At 43.3% G+C, this 8,346-nt stretch overlaps 1 protein-coding gene across 1 annotated transcript in view; it reads right to left on the reverse strand.

The window, feature by feature from the left end:
- The window catches only part of LOC118745777 (zwei Ig domain protein zig-8), a gene marked incomplete in the record, with an annotated part of 214,651 nt that overhangs the window by 137,664 nt on the left and 68,641 nt on the right, over positions 1 to 8,346 (reverse strand).

Consider the following 8,346-nt stretch of genomic DNA (forward strand, 5'->3'; position numbering starts at 1 on the left):
ACAAAGGGGAAACAAATGTTTATTTTGTTGCGGCCAGTACGCGACAACCCCACCCCTTCCTCCTTAAAAAGAAAGCTTGCCTTCTTTTGTGAAATACCTATCTCCTAACTGTCCCTATATGGTCTTAACTCCTTCACGTTCCATGTCCCTTTATCTTTGCCTGACTCGTCTACCAGGACATAAGTCCATGGCGACACCTTCTTCTTCACTATAAAAGGTCCTATATATTTCGGCGCTAACTTCGCCGCGTAGTAATTTGCTGCATCAGATAATACAAAATTTTTCCTCCAAACTAACTCTCCTGGCATATATTGCACATCTCTTCTCCTAAGGTTATAATTTCTTGCTAACTTGGCACTGGCCTCCTCTAATCTCACTCTAACGCTAGACCTAATCTCTTCGAGTCTCTTTGCTCTTTCTTCACAATTAATTCTCTCCTGCTCTCCTAATGACTCGATATATCTCCTACTGCCTTCCAACGCCATTTCCCTACCAAAATTTACAAAGTATAGCGTGGCTCCTAACACTTCATGCTGCGCTGTTCTAATACAGCACGCTACCTTTGCTAATTGCTGGTCCCAACTCCTTTGGTTATCCGCTACGTAAGCCCTAAGCGTTGTCTTAATTATCTGGTTTATCCTTTCGGCCGGATTAGCCTGCGGGTGATAGTGGGCGGTGTACCGGATTTGGGCACCATACGCACCGCAGAGCCCCCGCAGTTCGCGACTCCTGAACTGGGGTCCATTGTCGCAGACCACCGACCGAGGGACACCAAACAAAAGAAACACCTGATCCTCTAAGATTTTACAGACGCCCTTCGCCGTGGCAGTCCGTAAGGGAAACAACAGCGGAAACTTCGAAAAGTAATCCACGACCGTTAAAATATACTGGTAGCCCTGTGTCGACTTCACCATGGGCCCTACCAGATCAACACATATCATTTCCCAAGGCTCGATTGCCTTGGACCTCTCAACAAACCCCCCAGCTAGCTGTGTGTTATCAGGCTTCACCTGTTGACAAATCTTATATTTTCGAACATATTTCGCGATATCGGCCAATAAAAATTTTATGCAACCCTAGCGAAAGTTTTCCGGATGCCCATGTGACCGGCCAACTGGTCAGCATGACTTTTACTGAGAATCTCAGCCCTCTCCTCTCGACCAACAACCTTTTTCCAATCCAAAGAATCGCCGTAAATAGAGGGGAATTTGGACTTAACGAATTTGTAGAGGCAGCCGCCTTCTACTCTCCACGCTGGGTACGATAAGGGTCTCTTTTCTACAGACCGAATCATCTTCGACAACCAGGGGTTACTAGTGGACACTTCAGCAACAGGCACACTACGGGACAACATATCTGGAACCACATGTTCCTTTCCCTTCCGGTGGACAATCTCAAAGTCATACTGCTGGAGCTTCAGCGCCCAACGCGCTAACCTACCACAAGGATCCTTCAAGTTGTTCAGCCAAACCAAAGAATAGTGGTCAGTGACGACAGTAAACCTAGCGCCTTGAACATATGGACGCAATTTCTCGACCGCCCACAAGACCGCTAAACACTCCTTCTCTGTCGTCGAATAATTTTTCTCATTTTTATTCAGGGACCTACTCAAATATGCTATAACCCTCTCACCGTCCTCAAATCTTTGGGTCAAAACTGCTCCTATACCGAAATCAGACGCGTCTGTCTGGATTGTGAAAGGCTTCTCAAAATCTGGACAGCTCAAAACGGGTGCTGTCACCAGGCGCTCCTTCGTCTCCCTAAAGCTCCGTTCCACTCGAACTTTCGGTTTTTCTTTGTTAATTCGGTGAGAGGCCTAACTAACTCAGCAAAGTCCTTAATAAATCTTCGGTACCAGGACACTGTACCTATAAATGACCTAACCTGTTTCACATTTTTGGGCCTTTCGATGTTAACCATCGCTTCAACCTTTTCTGGGTCTACGTGTAGACCGTGCTCGTCTACCACGTAGCCTAAATACTTTAACTCTGGCCTACAAAAGTTGCACTTATCCCTATTCAACCTAAGGCCCGCTTTAGTTAACCTATCTAAAACTATCTGCATAATCTCTAGATGTTTATTGAAGTTATTTGTAACGATAATGATGTCATCAAGGTAAACAAAGACATGGGGCTCTAATTCGGGACCTATAACTGAATCTATGAATCTTTGCCAAGTTGCGGGTGCGTTATGCAACCCGTATGGCATACGATTAAATTGGAAGAGACCTCTTCCTGGTACCATAAAAGCGGTAAAGGGGCTCGACTGCACCTCCACCGGGATTTGCCAATACGCGGACTTAATGTCCAGACTGGACAGGAACCTGGCGTCCCTCAGCTTATCCAAAGTCGCCGAAACATAAGGAAGGGGGTAGCTATCTCTCTCTGTACATTTATTTAAAACCCTATAGTCTACACAAAACCTATAAGACCCATCTTTCTTCCTAATCATGACTACGGGGGACGCCCAAGGACTATGCGACTTTTCAATTACTCCCTTATCGAGCATGTCTTTTAACTCCTCGTCTATACGCGACTGTATGACGGGAGACACCGGGTAATACCTCTGCTTCACAGGTTCCACTCCTGCTTTTACCCTAATCCGATGCTCAACAAGGTGGGTTCGACCTAACCCTTCTGGCATAGCCCTGAACGCCCGGGCAACTAATTCATCTAAAGCACTAGCCTCTCTATTGCCTAACTCGGAGTGATCGACTATCGCCGCCAAACAGTCCTGTTCCGGCCGAGAAAAGCTCCACCTCATTTTCATCAAATCCGGGATAATACCCGCCTTGGTCCAAAAATCGACCCCAAGGATAACGCTCTGAGGCAAGTCAGGAACTATGAGGCACTCAACGAGGACTGACTTGCCCTCTACCTCAATTGGCAGCGAAACCGAACCTAACACCGATACATGGCCTCCATCCGCAAGGGTAACTTTCAAGGGAATATTCGATGAAGACCCCCTAACGCCCCAAGATGAGAAAACTTCCCAACCTAACCGACCAATTACCGTTCTCGACGCACCAGAATCCAACAACGCCCTAAAAGTGTAACCAAAAATCCTCACATCCAAATACGGACACTTATCGAAGCCCTCCGAGACAAGCGAATACGTCAACCGAATATCTGAACCACCGAACCCTACTTTAGCCAGCTGGGAGTTAGCAGGATTACTAACTCGCCCTACAAGACCACCTGACCTGCTGTCCCAGGGGTCTACCTGCCGTTTCCCGACTTATTTTCCGACCTAACATTCGACTTCGAATTCGCCCAACTATTCGACTTCGACTCCGACCTAAACGGGTTGTGGTTCCGCCGACCACCTCCACCCGGACTACGCTGGGTACCCTGGGCACCATTCCGCTTCGCTGCACACACCGGGCAGTCCCGCTTCATGGCCCCAGGCCTACCACAGCCGAAGCACTTTATCCCCTTTCTACAATCAGCTGAAACATGACCAAACCGCTTGCAATTAAAACAACGGGTATTAGGCCCCGCCCTAAACCCTTCGTGGACCGTTGAATCTGCCACCGCTGCGACCTCCGAGCCCACCGAGGCATAAGCCAAGTCAGGCTCCAACAGACCCTTGGCCTTGTGACTTGGTGGAGGGACAAAAGCTTCAACCGACGACCTAACCAACTCTAATTTTCTACCCAAGGCGACTAGTTCCGCAACCGATCCTGGCGAAACTAGTCCCAGCTGCGTTTGGTAAAAGGGTAGTAGATTTGCCCTAATTATCCCTAGCATCCTACTCTCCGACAGGGGCTCCTGTAGCCGACCGAACATAATTTTCATCGCTGCTACGTAGACTCCGATGGACTCATTCGCTCCCTGAGTCCGCCACCGTATCCCGTCCATCAGCAAGTCATCGTAGTTGGAGGGCAGAAACTCCAACTTCAACTCCCTAACCAGTTCCTCCCAACTACTTAGCGAGCGCCTAACTGACCTAAACCATAGAAGTGCCTTCCCCGAAAATAAATCAACCGCGCCTCGGAAAAGTTGAGCAGGGGCCACACCGCGGGCTTCACTCAACTCCTCTACCCTTTCCAGAAAAGCGTGCACCGAAAGACCCGACTTCTCCCCATCGAAACGCACGTCCCACTTTGAAAGATTCTCCGGCTTCACGCTCCCGACCGGTTCAGCCGACCCGCACGCCCGCTCTTCGGCCACCTCGCCTGGTGCCGCTGCCGATCGTACCGCCGAATCTCGTTCTCGGTCACTCATCCGCTCCGGCTCGTCCTCCTCGCCAACTGCCTTCTGCAAGTCAGCCAAGCAAAGCATCAACCTGCTCTTCAAACTCGACTGCTGCGTCAACTCCGCATCGTTGCTGGGTTTCGCGCGCCCTATCCTTGCTAAGCACCACTCTAGCTTAGCCATGGCTTTGGCCCCAGTCGACGGCTTCGCGCCCTTCGCCAACTCGCTCATCAACGACTCGACCTCCTTCAACTTTTGCTCGACCGCGTCCCAATCCTCCTCGAAACTGAAGGGGTAGTCCTGGAAGAGGTCTACCGACCCTCTCCTCTCTAACAACCTTGACGCCCGCAAAGATTTCCGCATATTGTCGACCGACCCTACCGGGAGACCCCGAGCCTCCTCTTCGACAACCGATTAATCTCCATGTCGTATGAATCAAGAAAGAACCAAAATGTAACGAAAACCCCAAAATATTTAAAATAAAATCAAAATTTTCCAAAAAAATAAAGAAAACCAAAAAAATTACGACGACTTAATAGTTTAAAAACACGACCGAAAATCAAAACTCGCGAAAACAAAACTTTTAAAATCGTTTTATGTATAAAAACCAGTTATCGCTTACTACCGACCAGTTCGCGACCACTTGGTACTCTAATGCCTATACCTCACTTTACTGCTGGGTTGTAAGTCGTCCTATACTGGCACAACAAAATGACCCTATCACGCGCGACAACAGTAGAGCCTAACCACACAAAAAACAAAACAAAAATAATACGTACTGCTAAATAAAACGGCACAAGCAAATGTAAAAACAACAACCAATATGTAAAAATAAATATACGTATGTACTATGTAGGTTAGGGCGGGTCGATTTAAAAATCGCTCATTGCTCTGTGAAAATCGTATTCTAGGGATCAAAATAAGAAACTTTGCCGAAGGAACCATACCTCTAAAACGAATTCTGATGTCCCCCAATTTGGGTCGAACTTTTGGGTAGGGGCAAATTTTGAAAAATCCCACTTTGACCCATTTAGAGTGCTCCAATCGAGTCCAAATGTATGACCGACCCCCACTAACTTTGGACGGCCGATCCACCCATGCCAGTGGCACACCCCCTGGATCATACAATCATTTCAAAAAATCACCATTTTTGGCCTTTACATGAAAAAATCAGCTAAATGGCTATGTTTTTTCTTTATTTTTATTTACAGCGTGGCGACGAATAACTGTTACCCCGGTTTTTTTGAGAAATAAAAGGGTCCTTTATAGATTTTGCGAAAAAAGTATTTTATTGTCAATTTTCCACAGATTTTACTTTAGTTGTATTAATTAGTTATTAAATTTTAATTCCTATTTACATTTGCCAGCAGTTTAAACTTTGAGAGAAAAGTTCATTTGGCACGCAAGTCTTTTTCAGGTGTATTTTTTCTTAGGCTTTGTATAAAAAAATACAAAAAAGAAAAAACCTGTATAAGGTTGGTCGAATGAATGGCCGTCCTAGTCACCAGTTCCGAGTCTATTCGATTTTTGAGTATGAGCCCTTATGTCGAACAAAAGCGGGAGTATAAGGGACTCAAAATGGACAAAATTTGCCTATGGTTACAGAAGATATGGAATAAATTAACTGACGAAAACCTGCGTGCCAAATGAACTTTACTCTCAAAGTTTACACTGCTGGCAAATGTAAACAAGGATTAAAATTTGAAAACTAATTAATACAACTAAAGTAAAATCTGTGGAAAATTAACAACAAAATACTTTTTTGGCAAAATCTATAAAGGACCCTTTTATTTCTCAAAAAAATCTGGGTAACAGTTATTCGTCGCCACGCTGTATTTATTTATAATAATATTTATGATTTATTTATAATAATATCTATTTTTTCTCTTAAGAAATTTATTTAGTCAGAACATATGTAAATGGAAAAATTAATTTAAGTGAGTTATAGAAAAGAAACTAAAAAAAATTATTGTTTGAAGTCTTTTTTACTTTCAAGTCTGGGCAATTTCGCACGGCTCTCTAATGTCGTCGCCATAACCGGTATAATCCGTTTGGAAACGCTAGCTAGCAATTGAACATGTCGTTCCGTTCCTTGTATGTGTGATGGAATTTTTGGATCATTAAACGGTGGATCATCTTGATTTAAATATTCTTTCAATGTATCGTACGGAATGCTTCGCGTGAATGGTGGTTCAAATACGATATTTATATCATTCAAATTGATCATTTCCGTATAACTTGTGCAATTAAAGTTTATATCTGGTATTTTATAAACTCTAAGTTCCACTGGCTCGTCAACATCGGTTCGATAGCGCAGAATTTTCTTGATGGCACAGTCGCGCTTTTCTTTGCTATCATCAAACAACATTGATAACAAGATATTTTCCGAATGCGCATAATATGAATTATCTTTAATTACTTGATTGACAATTTTGCGTAAACGAGGTTCTAGAAATCGTGACCAACCAATGAACTTGAAAAATAATGCACTGCCGTACACGACAGAGCTGTAATACTTGATATTGAAGTACATTGGCACATAACATTTAATTATAAATTCAACCAGAATTCTTAAATTTGCATCAGGATTTTCCGTTGTCACATATAATCGCAATAATCTAGCGGCCTTGGTGAGCCACCGAGAATGTACAATTTTCCCTGGTTTGATGTTAGCCAGATCCACCGGAACCACGCCGCTAGAAATTGCATGGGCCATGTCGTATAAGTACTTCGAATCGGTGGAAAATTCAATTTTTTCTGGAGCAGGGGGCATATTTTGCAACTCAATTTTCTGGAAGCCGTCCACCACCTGAAAATATATAATAATAAAATAATTAAAAATGGTTGACAATTATAATAAATGAGTGATAGCAATAACTTACCGGAAGAGTTTCACAAGTTTAGATTTGACGGCTCAGTTTTCCGGTTGCCGATCTTGGTCCGGTGCTGGTTGATTTATCCAAAGCTTCAAACAAATGCCGAAACGGAAGTTCGTTGAAGTGTAGAAGGCAAACGAACCAATGCAATGGTATTTTTAACAGCAATTCGAATCGTCGTATAATTCCACCGTGTGGGCCAGTGTTTGTTGGCTCACCGTCAGTGCATATTCCAATTAATGCATCCAGTGATATATTTTTATCGTTGAAAAAACCATTTAATTTGGTTGTTTTGTATTCAGCGGTTTCATGTTCCAGTCTTACGTAACCAATCAATTCAGAATTGGGTTCTCTCAAAATAACAAGAAGAGGTTCTTTTACCATCCTAGTATGATACTTCTCATAAATTTTATCTATCGTTAAAGTATCATCTTTTCTGCCATCGAATGAAAACGCTAACAAATTGGTATCATCTAACCGTTTGCGAAGCACTTCTTGTCTGCATTTCTCTTTTTCTCTGCGAACTTTCGATTTATCCATGATGAGAGGTTTCCCATGCTTATATTTAATTTTAAAATCTTGCAAAAGAGCGGTTCCCAATGCTGATGCTACTCTTAAGAAGGTGCCTTAAAATACCCACAAAAAGGGTTGTAAAAACAACCTTCATTTCTTAAGTAGGTGCTATAAGAAAACTACACAAGTAAGTTTACGACATGCAGCTGTGTCTTAAAAAACGCACACAAGCAATTTTCCGATTTGCAATTGTGTCACAGTGATACCTTCATATTTTAAAACGGTTGAATAAAAAACCCACACAACTATGTTTACGACATGCAAATGCATCACAGTGATGCCTTGGTTTTAAAAGGGTTGTAAAAACGCAAATTTCTAATAATTTTTTTAAATTTCTTTTCTATTACTAAGTTAAATTCATTTTTTCATTTACATATGTTCTGACTAAATAAATTTCTAAAGAGAAAAATAAACTCCAAAAAGAAAAAACATAGGCATTTCGCTGATTTTTTCATGTAAAGTGCAAAACCGGCGATTTTTTGAAATGTTTGTATGGTGAACCCCCAGGGGGGTTCCAGGGGGTGTGCCACTGGCATCGGTGGGTCGGGCCTCCAAAGTTAGTGGGGGTCGGTCATACATTTGGACTCGATTGGAGCACTCTAAATGGGTCAAAGTGGGATTTTTCAAAATTTGCCCCTACCCAAAAGTTCGACCCAAATTGGGGGACATCAGAATTCGTTTTAGAGGTATGGTTCCTTCGG

Source organism: Rhagoletis pomonella, unplaced genomic scaffold, assembly GCF_013731165.1.
Source record: "Rhagoletis pomonella isolate Grant_MI unplaced genomic scaffold, Rhpom_1.0 Rhpom_scaffold_00009, whole genome shotgun sequence".
Classification (NCBI taxonomy): Eukaryota; Metazoa; Arthropoda; class Insecta; order Diptera; family Tephritidae; genus Rhagoletis; species Rhagoletis pomonella.